Genomic DNA, 12,879 nt, shown 5'->3' on the forward strand with positions numbered 1-12,879 from the left:
CAGTTCCAGTCTTTCAAGTCAAGGAAGGCCTCTTTGAACATTTCGACAACAAACTGTCGCACATCCTGCCCCTCTTTGGACTCCGGTATGCCCAAAATACAAATGTTATTATGTCTCGATCTATTTTCGAGATCTGTTAGTTTCCAGTCAACATCCACCTAGGTCTTTTGCAAAACTTCAATAGCTGACTGTTGTTTGACCAGAGAGTCCTCGACGCTAGAGGTGCGCTCTTCTACTTCCACCACCCTAGTAGTTATTTCTGCACACGACTTCGCGATATGGCGTACAGTATTTTGTAATTTACGCACCACCCCCTGTGTTTGCAAGCCTTCCGCCTTTGTCTCCGCCCGGTAGGCCAAAATGATCTTGTAAATTGTATTCAAAGTAACCACGTCACCCTCATCCTCCGGGTTGTTGATACTAAATGCTGCCTGAACCGGATGCTCGGGTGGTGTGCCATCCCATCTAGGTTGATCCACTGGAATCATCATCTCATGCAGTGGGAGATCACCAAATTACTGCATTTTTCTCACAGTCTCTTCATTCAGAGATTGATCTAAACCAGAATCATCGTCTTCATCCTGTATTGCCCCATCATCCCCCCAGTCACGAACTGTACTCACATTGTCATTATCGTTATCATTTTCTGATACTATTGACAGGTCAGACATGGAATAGAATTTCCCCCTGAACCGGCGGAGTCTGCATCGTTTCCCTTATCCAAAAGAGTACATCCATTATTATCTATGTTTAACTGCTTGACGTATCTTTACCCGCAGTTAATAACCCATTCCCGCTAGGCACATCCAAACTCTTCCCAGGCTCTAATATAGGAGCTTCAGTGGGATTATTCAGGAGCTTTTCAACTGCAGTATCACTAGCACGTGTGCTCACCGCCATATCTGTCACCAAATCAACTGTGTCATCCGTGTCTGCCGGTGAGACCGGTAGCATAATATTGCCAGCAAGCCCGCATACAGGCGGGACTGAGGGTTGATTTACCAAGTCCGGGTCTCCAGCTGACTTGGCTTTTAACGTGGATTTTTTTATAGAAGATTGCAGGTACAGTGTGGTCTTTACCAGCAGTATCTTGCTGCGCCCGCCTACCATCTAGCGCTGATGTTTTATTCAGTCCTGCAGCCCCAAGATCAGCGTTCTCACCTGGCCCCGGGGAACCGCGTATCTGGTCAGCTTGCCTCCGTCTATGTCCGCCATTCCCATTTACACGGCAGTTATCCGCTTGTGGAGTGGTAGCTGCAACCATATTCACAGCAGATCCACTCCCTCCATTCATAGATGCCGCCGCTGCCATTGCTGTACTCGACGCTGCAGCCCTGCGGGTTTTAGCCCCTCTCCCTTTCGGGGCCATTGTTCCTCCGCTATTCCAGCCATCCACTACGAGCCGCCAAGTAAAGCGCGAAGCCAGTTAACTTGCAGCGTTCTCCGTCGCGAGCTCCGCTCCACTCCGCAGCACCGCACGGAGTTGCTTCGCCCCACTCCGCGAAGGCAAACCGAAGACGCCAGACTTCGCGCAGCACCGTACAGAAGACACAATCCGCGGGCGCTGGAGCGTCAGCCGGGACCGCCTGAACAACACACAGCCGCCGACAAATCAAGCCCGAACCCTGTCCTCAATCCATCAGAGTCGGGTGATTCAATTCAGGTAAGGAGCCACGGGAGAGCAGTGCACAAGCTGCTCACACGGCCACCGCAGAGGCCGCCATCTTGCCCCTCTTATGTTATATTCTAAATGTAAAGTGCATTGTAAGGAAATGAAACTTGTATACTGAAATATACTGCTTTTTTGAAGTATATTGGCACTACAGAGAAGGCTTAAAAAGACATATATAAAGAAAATAAAGTGCAAAAGGGAGAACGTAACTTTTTGGTTGACACGGTTCTGCGTTTACAATGCTTATTTTCACACACTGGGGAGGATTCATTGGTAGATGCCTCTATCAAGGAAGTGCCTGCAAGGGTGAATTCATCAGATGTGTGGTCAACGCTCTGGGAGCAGCACTGTCATTGGGAAAGTGTTTTTCCCAGCACTGAGAAAAAAAAATAATGCTGAGTTAACCACCCTTCTAACTCCTTTATTTGATTAAGGAAGCTGAATATTCTACAAATTAACTCAGCAATGTGAATTATGGAAAAATAATTCTCAGTTAAAACCTCTTTTATGTGAAATATGAGCGTTGAAACCTCTGGTAAACATTCAATAAGAAGGCTTACTCATGTAATATTTATACACGCACACTTGCACACTGTCGGTGGCTTGTGAGTTTTATTTATGCCCCATCTAAAAATATTTTCTCGAGACCCAACTGCACTTTTTTCACTCCTGCTGGCTCCCTCCTATCTTCCTCTAGTGTGCTAACACCAAATGCTTTTGCGCATTAAAGCCATACCTATTCGCTTTGTCAATGCTTAATTTTGTGTCTTTGCTACTCGTCACTTTGCATATACCACATGTTTCAGCTTAACATTTGGATGAGGCATTCTGCTTATTGTTAAAAAACAAAAAAGGAAATCAATCCCAAATACAGTGTGTGCCCTAAGATCTTTTCCTGGTTTCTTACTGCTCAGACTTGCATGAAGTCACTTCCAACTTGAGTCCGCATCTGGTTTCTGTTCCACCGCATAACTGGAAAGTTACTTTATCTGGCTGGTTCAATATACAACTCAACCTTTTTAAATGCCATGTTTACAGCTAAGTGAAGAATATGAGAGGTTGGCAAACATACTATTGATTCACAACTCTGCTTCAACTGTGTGAATGGCGTTCACCAATGTGTGGCTTCCCAGCATGTCCTGTGGTACCCCCATATGTGGCACAAGCGACCAGGCCACAAGACCATACTGGGTTGGAAAAGCAATCCTCATCTGCGATGGCCCTGTGAAATTCAGCCTCACTGTTGTTAGTGTTGCGATGGAGGAGAAGGGATCTGGACACCAAAGCTCGAGTCTGCGCTCCATCTGCTGGTAAAATATAATTCCAGATTTGTAAAGCGCGACTTATCACCCGTAAGGGTATCCAGGTGCTAAGGGCCGTTTGGTAGATTAAGTGAGCTATTGCCCGGAGTCACATGATGCTGAGCTGCCATCCACGCCGGGGATCGAACCTAGAGTCCCCGCTCCGGACTCAGCCACTCTGGCCGCTACACAACACCTCTCCCTAGCATCCGCTGGGGCTCCTCAATTACTGAGCACATCAAAACCTTGGCAGCTGTCACTCAGTATTGATTGCCGCTTATCAGTCACAGTTAAGAGTTGAGATATCTTGGCAGGGACGTAAAAATGGCTTTGACTTTTATGCCTTTGGGGCTTGAGGACATGTCTTTGATTGAAAGATTGCATTGGCCTTCATGAAAAAGACTTGACATTTTATGAAGTGAGGGCCAAGTCGAGGATCAGCATTCTGTTGACCTGAAGGCATCTCATTGCTCGTAGGATCAGGTCTTAAAGTGACAGGGACTCTTGACACCTCCAGTGTTTGTATCACGCATACCAGCCACCTAGGAATAAGCACTGCCAAAGCATTTATTTTTCCGATTTCTAAGTATTTCTCTGTTGGTGCATTACTGTCCATCAAATGCATTGCTCCCACAGGAGCGAAGATTGCGAAGCATTTGTGAATCATCAGCATCATTCCTCTTGGAACAGAACTGTCAACGTATCTGTACTGGAGCATCACTGATATGCCACACACCTCCTTTTCTCTTACAAAATGCTACTACAACCGCGATCCCTGCAGAATGCCTGGTGTTAACGCAGCACATAAGATGGATTGGGCTAATCATTGATTCCGTTGAACAATTTATGACTAATTTAGCATTTTCTTTCTTTAGCTTTCTTATAAACTAAAATGGAAACGTGGCCATGCCTCACTGAGCTGAAAACATTATCCGTGGAAAAGACCATGACAACATCAGTATTAACGTCCAGGCAATAGCGGGGAAGAAAAGTTTAATTCGAACCAGATTAAATACAAAATTGGAATGAATTTTCCTGTTTCTTGATTCAAGAATAACTGAATTTGAACAAGGAGAGGTTTGCAGAGTGTGTAGCACATTCAGGAACAGGTACCATTAAACTTCTTAAATTAGGATTCTTCTCTAGCCAGATAATGCATTGGGTGAGTGTGCAAACTCATGGTCCTAACTGAGATGACAAAAGTTTCTAATGAAATAGATTTCAAGTTGGCATGATAACTGTAAATGGATTTTATTACTTTTTTTTAGGTCTGGTTTTACAGGTTAGCTGTTTCCATCGTTTGTGATCTTCTGAAAAAGATCTTATTGGCTCTGCCCACATGTTGATCTTCCTCCCTACTGGATTTGATTGGATCCAAGCTGCCCCAATCAGGAAGAAACTGGTCTTGCATAGCTTGTGTTCCCCCAGAAGGGGTTTAACAAGGTCAACTTCAGGGGAAAAAATAGGAACATACTTTGCATTTTTAACTATCTAACAAATACTATAGGATGGGAATTTGGACTGTGAATGATCTTCTGAATAGAATAAGAAGTGCTTAATACATATGCCCCCTTTCTTGGTCTCGCCTCCGAAAAATCTTGATACCTGTATGTAGATATTTACGTCTTCCTAAAACATTTACTGGGTCTCTCTAGGTAGAGCCAACATGGTCCTGCTTATTGGCCTCACGTTAAAGCCAGCATACTTACTTTGTTGATTATTATCAAAGTCTGTTGCCCTTTCATTTTACATTTTGAAGGACTTGACATGGCTGTGGACTTAACATTTTTGATTGTGGAACCTCATTTTTTCGAGTAGGCCCATCCAGGAGCATTGCTGGTTCTTAGGATTTAACCATGCCGATGTGCAAATTTCCACATTGTACTTCAGTGATAATGGGAGCAGACTACATTTTCAGGGTTAGTTTCCCCCAAAACTATTTAGTTTGGGTATATGACTTTTCACCCTTCTGAGTCTGCGGGCCCGTAAAGAAGGTAATTCAATCTGTAAATCCAACTGAAATCTTGTACATATTTGCCATTTCGAGTATAATATTTAGCTTCTTATGGGTGAAGGTACTTTTCCTGTTTAAAGAAAGCCATTGGTTGGATCTTAATTTGTTGTGTGGAAATTTGTATGTTGGTGATTTCGGATTCTCCGTTTTTAACAGACAACAAATCAACGAGTCAGCCTTGGACTGCTCGACTTCAGTACCCCGAGAGCCGGGTGTTACATTCTGAACTCTTTGACACAAGCACTAGGATAGGGTTTTCATTTGTCACAGTGTAGGAGGAAAGAGTTTTACACTGAGAATTCTGCAGCATATGCAATTGGTAGAAATTAGGATTATCTGCACACTTTGTGGAGTTCTTTAATGTTTAACCCCAACTAAAGGGGTTAAATATGTAATGAACTGTCTGTCGACTGTGTAGTTCATATGTTCACATTACATAGTTAGATATTTACAATTTAATTCACAGAGGTAAAGTGTTTCTCTTAGAATCTCTCAATATCTTGTAAGTGCCCAATCAAGCCTGCACAAGGTCTACCCGCATCACACTTAGACATTTGATTTTTAAATATGATTAGGTTTCACAAATAAGCTTTAAAATACAAGAGCGGAAGAGGAGAAAGACAGCAACTTTTAGTCAAAAAGGAAAACAATGGAGTGGGAAGAAAGCCTCCAGTAAGGCGTGGTGGGTGAATCATAGCGGATGTTCTGCGATCACTGACCGGTTATTTTGGTGTTCCGTTACAATAAAGGTTTCGACAATTTAGATCTCACGAGTATCTTTACTGTAAGATGTTGGGTTGAGATTTCGAGGTGAGGTTGAGCACATTCCAGAGTGCAGGGTTTTGCATGACCAGGGGACTCAGTGTTTCATCTGCCTTAACGAGCATTTGTGGACCGCATATGTCCCAAAATTATTCAAAGGAAAATGATACCGTAATCAAAAAAGAAAATGCATGTTGTGTTTGTAAAAAATTAACCACACACTGCAACATTTTTTTCTAAAAAGTTTCTTATGAACATTACCTGTAAACCTCATCAACACGCTTTTTAACCCGTTGTTTATTTCTTTAGTGACGTTGACTTACCTAGGGGCCATGCCCCATCCCCAAAAACACAAACTCCGGGCTATGGCTTTTCTTGTGACCAGCTCTATAAAAGGTCCTCAACAATATGAACAAGTAGTCTGATAGAGAGAAAGGGCTGGGGCAAAATACTTCTGATGCAAGCTTTCCAGAATCTCAAAATGTAAAGGATACATCTTATTTAAACATATGTGTATGTATAATATGGACAGAGTGTGAGGCATACACCTATTATCTCTGCAAGATTAGAGCGTTTAAAAAAAATGTAAATATAAAAAGTCCTGTTCTTCAATGTTATACATGGTTGAATTGTGCGACTGAATTTCTACTGACATTGTCGCTGAGACCATTGTCATGAGTCTTTGCTTGTCCGACTTTCTTGTGCGCTACACAAAAGGAGTGTAGTCTAAAGGACCTAGGGCTAGATGTAGGTAAATCAGATTTACCGATTCATAAATACCGAATTTTACCGATTCGGTATTCATAAATCGGTAAATCTGATGTAGGTAATTATTCGGTAACAAATACCAAATCGGTATTTGCCATTGATTCCTATGGGCCTTGAAGCCCATAGTAATCAATGGCAAATACCGATTCGGTAATTACCGAATCGGTAACAATACTGAATTGCCAAGGGGGACAGGGTGTCACTTTGACACCCTGTTGCACCCCTGTTTCTGGCTTGTGTGCCATGTGACACACATACATGCCCTTAGGGCATGTATGTGTGCCACATGGCACAGGTGTACAAGCACAGATGTACATGTACACAGGAATTCGTTATTTACCATGCAATAGTATTACATGGTAAATAACGAATTCTTAGGGGCCTGTGGCACTGTTTGCAGTGCCACCAACATCTGGATTTACAGAATCAGTTAATTTACCTATTCTGTAAAATAAAGGCCCCCTACATTTCAATACCCAAATACCGGTCGGTAACGGCCGAAATCGGCCGTTACCGACCGGTATTTGGTCTCCTACATCTGGCCCCTACAGTATAGTTCTCGCGTAATAGGCAGGCATGTAATTTATAACTCATTCGTGGAACTTTCTTTGGAATCCCCGATATCCTCCAGAGAGCAACTGGAAATTGCGGACACTGTAGGAAGCAACCAACGATCCTGATAATCAGTTGAGCAGGAGGGTGAAGTCTGGGTCAGACAGTCGGCTATAGTGCCTCGAGGCGGTGCTGTCTATCTTTTTTATGTAATATTCCATCATCCTTTGTCTGCTTGCATGACCTTTTCTGTCCCTCTCTTTTCACTCCCCTCCCTTCAGCCTGTGTAGCTGGAAAGAGGCTGAATGCCATGTGCAACACGTGTCTAGGGTTTCTAGCCAACTCCACATTGCATTCAGAGGCAGTTGGCTGGAAGACCAGTCCTGGAGTCCAGTTATGGCTGAAGGTCAGGCGTCTCAGATGACATGGGTCCCTCTCTCTCTTTCTCTCTACTTCGCACACTCTCCTCTTCCTTGCATGCGGAGCCTCTCTAATGCACGCTCTCTCACACACCACCCCATGCATGTGCACATATCCCATGTGGAGACCCTCTGCAGATGTACATCGTCCCCTATACACAGTCTCACAGATATCCCAAACCTATATGAACACTATGGAACACACATTCAGACACACTACTCGGTCCTTTGATGATCCACACACAATCTGTAGATGAACCACACAAATTCCCAGGCATACTCCGATCGCACCACTGCGTAAAGCGGGCTTAAAAAGATGACGTCCCTAAAAGCGTGGACCTCGATCAGCCTTTATATGAGGCGTGGCTTTTGTAGTTAGTACATGTGATATAGCATCCTTTGATTAACTAATTCATTTAGAGGGTTTCAGTAGACACAGCATAATGAAAATTAGCAGGATATTTTATATAACATTTTATATAGCGCTTTATCCAGGGCTAAAAGCAATAAAAAACTTAACACTTTGGAGGTTAAAAGTGTCAATAAATTAGTCATTTAGTTGAAATGAAATAATGTCTTGGGCCCTGAAATATCAATGGTAACAGTAGCCACTTGGTCTCTGTGTCACCCAAAGAGCTTCTAGTGACTTGTGTTGCAGCACCAGCATGTGACAGGAAGCAAGGTTGGGAGTTTTTCTTCATTCTGTGAATGACAGAAATAGACGGTCCCTTGTTTAATGTCCATTTTTTTGGCTTTGCGAGAGCCCGGTCCTGGCAGGTCCTTTTAGAGCACGGTGTGACACACGCACAACAATGATGTCTCCTACAAAGACAGCAGCAGATGGGCCCTTTGAAAGGGGTGTTGTGGGGTGGGGTGTGAATACCAGCCTGAAGTACAGTGTGCAAGAAAGCTGAGCAGCCCTACTTCTAGCAGTAGACATTTAGGGGATTCTCCCACAAGAAAATGTAGAAACCCTTGGGCTAAATAGAACATTTTCAGCATTATTTTTACATCGTTTCTAAAATAGGAAGGTTGAAAAGACCCTCTTTAAAGTTTCCCATGTTTACCTGGTGTATCAAGCAAGGTTGCCCCTCACTATGGAACTTGACGGTTCAGCTGCACAAGGAAAGTTGGAAACATTAGTGGCAGATTTTGTATATTTCACTACAATGTCTCTTAAAAATGTCTAGAAAACCATGCCTACAATATCTCTGGGCCAGAACTGTTCCAGAGATGGGCTTTGTCATGCATTTGATGCCAGATTCATGCAAAGAATTACCATGATTATGTCAGCACCATTACTATTCCAGTATGGGCAACACTATGCGATTGATATTTATGCTATGCCAAGAAATATCAACATTATGCCAGACAACCACAGTAATAGGCGTGGGATCCCTCATGCAGTGGATGCTCTTGATTTGCCACAAATTTCCCCTAGTATGCTCGGGCCAGCACAATATTAGGGGTCAGCATCTTCACAGAGAGTCACCCGCAGTATGCCAGAACTACCACCATTATGCCAGGGTCAATGGTATGCCGCGAGTGTGCATGTTACCACTTGGCTTCCTCCCTTTCCCATCCATGACAAGTCCTTGGTCTGTTTACAGTGTGATTGACTGCACAAGATCTGTCATCCAGACAGCCACTATGCAGCTAATCTCAAATGGTGATTGGCTGTATTCCAGGCCCTGCTATGTATTTAGCACCAATTGTGAGGCAGGGTCTGCATTCCTTTTCTAATGCTGATGTGAAGTACTCGGCTGCAGGTGTGCTATTCTGGGGCCCATCTCTCTACAGTAGAAACTATGCACAGCTGTTGGGGCTAGGGTAGGTCCCCTGCCTTCAGACAGGCACAGTTAGTGTTTTTTTTCTGCGGAACAAATCATCTCAAGCTAAGATTCAGAGGCAGAGCTGCACCTTCAGACCTTGGAATGCCCAGGGGAAATTCCCGTGGGTAGGAGGGTGGGAGAGGGTCTGCCCAACTCCCTTCTTTGCCAGCCAGCACACAGGCTCCGATGGCAGCCATTTTCCTACACATTTACTTCATGCAGAAAACAGAACTTTTCTTCTCACAGCTAAAATCTTTTGCTCCAAAGGTACAGCGTCATACTGGGAAGGCAAGTTCTTTCTTTCACTGGACTCTGGCTCTGTCACCTGAGGGAGGAGCCTGTGGGACTTTGAAAGTGCATGTGCTGAACCATTTTAGCATTCTATCCCCAGCTAGTCCAACAAAAGATGTTTAGCCTGTAGTGTTTGGATGTCGAGACTACAGTAAGGTAACAGAAGTCCAGCATTTCTTGTCAACAGGATCACAAGAACATCTGGCTGTTTGCACAGAATCTTTCCAAGTAACTGGTATCCTGGTTCTGGGCAGAGCTTACCCACTTCTGCTAGAGTCTGTGTTTTCAAAGCTCAAATAGGCTCCAAGTGAAAACAGTGTTTGTCTTTTACAAGCGCTCAGAGACTAACAGAAGGGATTTGAAAGGATTTATTGTTTGGCTCTGAACCCCATTGTGCATTGCAATGCCCAAATTGTAAATCAAAACAACCATTGGCAATGCCAATATGCTGGTTTATGAATAAAACTGCATTTTGTATCAGTGATGGGATTAGGCCCTTAATAAGTCATCATACATGCACTCTGTCACTCATCTTTGCACTCATCCAGCCATTGACTCACACTTACATTCACCTTCTGACAATACAATAAAACACACACAAACTCAACAACCTATGCAAGAACATTTTAAGAATATCATTGGACAAAAAGAAAATGTCTGCCCTAAAATACAACTGGCATATGCTTGCAATAAGAAAACTAACCACTGGATGGGTGTCCATCTTGCAGATGTGCTGTACATAGCTTATTGTAACTTTAAAGTTCTACCATGGCCACCAGATTTACAGAAATATGTTGACCATCGTGGAATGGTAAAAAAAATGATATTCTATGGAGCACAGCAGAGTGTAGTGTGCTAATCCGCCCCTCAAAATGTCTCAAAATATATGATATCGCATGTAATTGGTTTATTACCATTTAAAGGAATCAATTTAACCAGATATTAATTTATGCAGGCTGCCAAATCGATCTCTGAATTACCTCTGCCCTTATAATGATGGTTGATTGTATGTCTTTCATGTTGTCTTCCTTCCTCTAACAATGTAAATTGGTTTTCATTGTGTTTCATGAGTTCTTAATTAAAAAAAAAAACAAGCATTCCATGACGGAGTCCATAAAGTGGGCATGTGGGATACGGCAGAAGAGTGGCAAACAAGCAACCCATTAGCACTGCCTCGAGAGCTGAAGTTGACATTTAAGAAAAGTGCGAATAAAAAGCGGAGATGCAAAGAAATGAAAACGGAACTATTAAAGGCCAGAACTGAACACTAAAGGACTGGTCAACCAGCTCCGACACTGAAGCATGCTCATTTTCAGGTAGACGTGTACATGTGGTCAGAAATGCCATCATTCACAGGGCAAGAGAGCAAATACCTGATGTTGACTCAACCATTACCCATGCAGTATGCTGTCATGGTTGGAATGTAAACTCAGCCAGACCAATGTGAGAAGAGAGCTGACCAAAAGTCCTCTATGTACCCATTTGAGCATATGTATGAATTTATGTATTATTTAATGATTTTATTTATTGCAAGTTCTTGGCAGTCAGAAAAAAGATTTTATTGCAAGTTCTTGGCAGTCAGTCAGTTAGGCCTTCCAAAGAGATTCTAGCAAGAACTTTTATATTGCAAATCTTCTACCCCTAGAGTTTGTCGGAGGCGGTAGCGAACACCAAAATCTTTCCCTACAATGGTAATCTGTGACATTTCATGTAACAAAATATCTATCCTTCGGATTTAATAGAGAGAAATGGCAATCCACCCTTTAATGTCTATTAGCTTTAACATATGCTTTTCAGAATCCATATGACTTTATCATAACTTGGCATAATAGACAGATTAGGCCTTTGGCATCTGCAATATATTTTCCTAGTGAACTGATTGTATCCAAATACATGCCTATAGTCTATAATATAATGTGGTAACAACCCACAGTTAGAGGCCTATTGGGTTTATCAAATGCTTTTTCACAAAACGTCAGGCCTACTGCCTTTATCATAACTTTTCATACTAAACAGACTAGACCTAAGGCATCTGACCTAACTTTTCTCTGCGCCCCAATTGGGCCTCTAACTGTTATTAGTTTGTCACCATAACCAACTCAGGTGTCCTGTACTGAGCTTAAGCTTTCCCACAAGGCAGCCATCAAGCATGCAGTCATAGAAGTTCAAAAGTAGGCAGTTTGAGAAGCAAAATACTATCACTCCTAAGAGGGCCTAAGAAGGATTCAAGTCTTCTATACCCACGGTTTGTCAGGGGGTTTAACCAGCACCAAAACCGTTGCCTACCACCTGGGCCGGCTTTAGTAGGCAATGGTTTTGGTGCTGTGTACATAGCAACGGCTACATAAGTGGCGCCCGGTGCAACAATCACTTTTGGCGCCACCATGTCCGCCTCCTCGAACTCTCTCACTACCACCGGGCAAAAGTCCCTCTCATCTCTCCAATCAGAAGATATTGCTAAACACAGACCCTCTCCACCCCCTGAGGTCAGCGATCAGCACTCCCTCCACACGTCAGCGCCCAGTGCGGCCGCATCAGTCGCACGGCCCTAAAGCCGGCCCTGCTTACTACAGTAATCTGTTATACTCTATGTAACAAAATGTCTATCTGCAGACTTTAGCACAGTGTAATAACAATCCAGCCCTGACAATCATTTCTTGCATTTAACACGTGCTTTTCACAATAAGTAGGTCAGGCCTTACTGGCTTTGACATAACAAACAGATCAAATCTGTGGGCAAACAGCAAACACTGGACCCCCATTTCCTGGTTTTATAATAAACGGGTGTGGAAGTCGACATCAGGTATATCTGTTATGTCATGGAGAAACGCCAAATGGGGCAATATCAGAGGGCAATAATGGCGTAGTTTGGCCCACACGGGTGTCCAATAGGGCTGTATGAAACTCTTAATGAGAGCATATTATATAATGTGTAAGCCCAACAGCCCAGTAACCTCTAAAACTCACCAGTGGCCTATGTTACAGTGGGAGAATTTCGAGGTTCTGCTTTCCCACTATATTCTTAGTTTCTCCAACCCAAACCTATTCCTCTCTACCTCTTTCTCACTAAATGTCCATCCTACCATCTCTTCTCTTTCACAGTCCTTTTTCCTTCTACTTCTCCTTGGGGATAACTCGTTCCCCTCTTAGCCTTGTACAATTGTCACCCTGTGATGCCCCCCATAAAATCGGTAAACCTTCGGAATCCGCACACTATTATTTTTACCCACAATTTTATGGAGATTTTTGACATATTGGTGATTAACAA

The 12,879-nt window shown here is 43.2% G+C and overlaps 1 protein-coding gene across 2 annotated transcripts in view; it reads left to right on the top strand.

Moving 5' to 3' along the window:
- Positions 1-12,879, top strand: part of PIEZO1 (piezo type mechanosensitive ion channel component 1 (Er blood group)) — a 901,942-nt gene that overhangs the window by 124,184 nt on the left and 764,879 nt on the right. The gene's annotated exons all lie outside the window — the stretch shown is intronic.

The sequence above is a fragment of the Lissotriton vulgaris genome, chromosome 12 (genome assembly GCF_964263255.1).
Source record: "Lissotriton vulgaris chromosome 12, aLisVul1.2, whole genome shotgun sequence".
NCBI lineage: Eukaryota > Metazoa > Chordata > Amphibia > Caudata > Salamandridae > Lissotriton > Lissotriton vulgaris.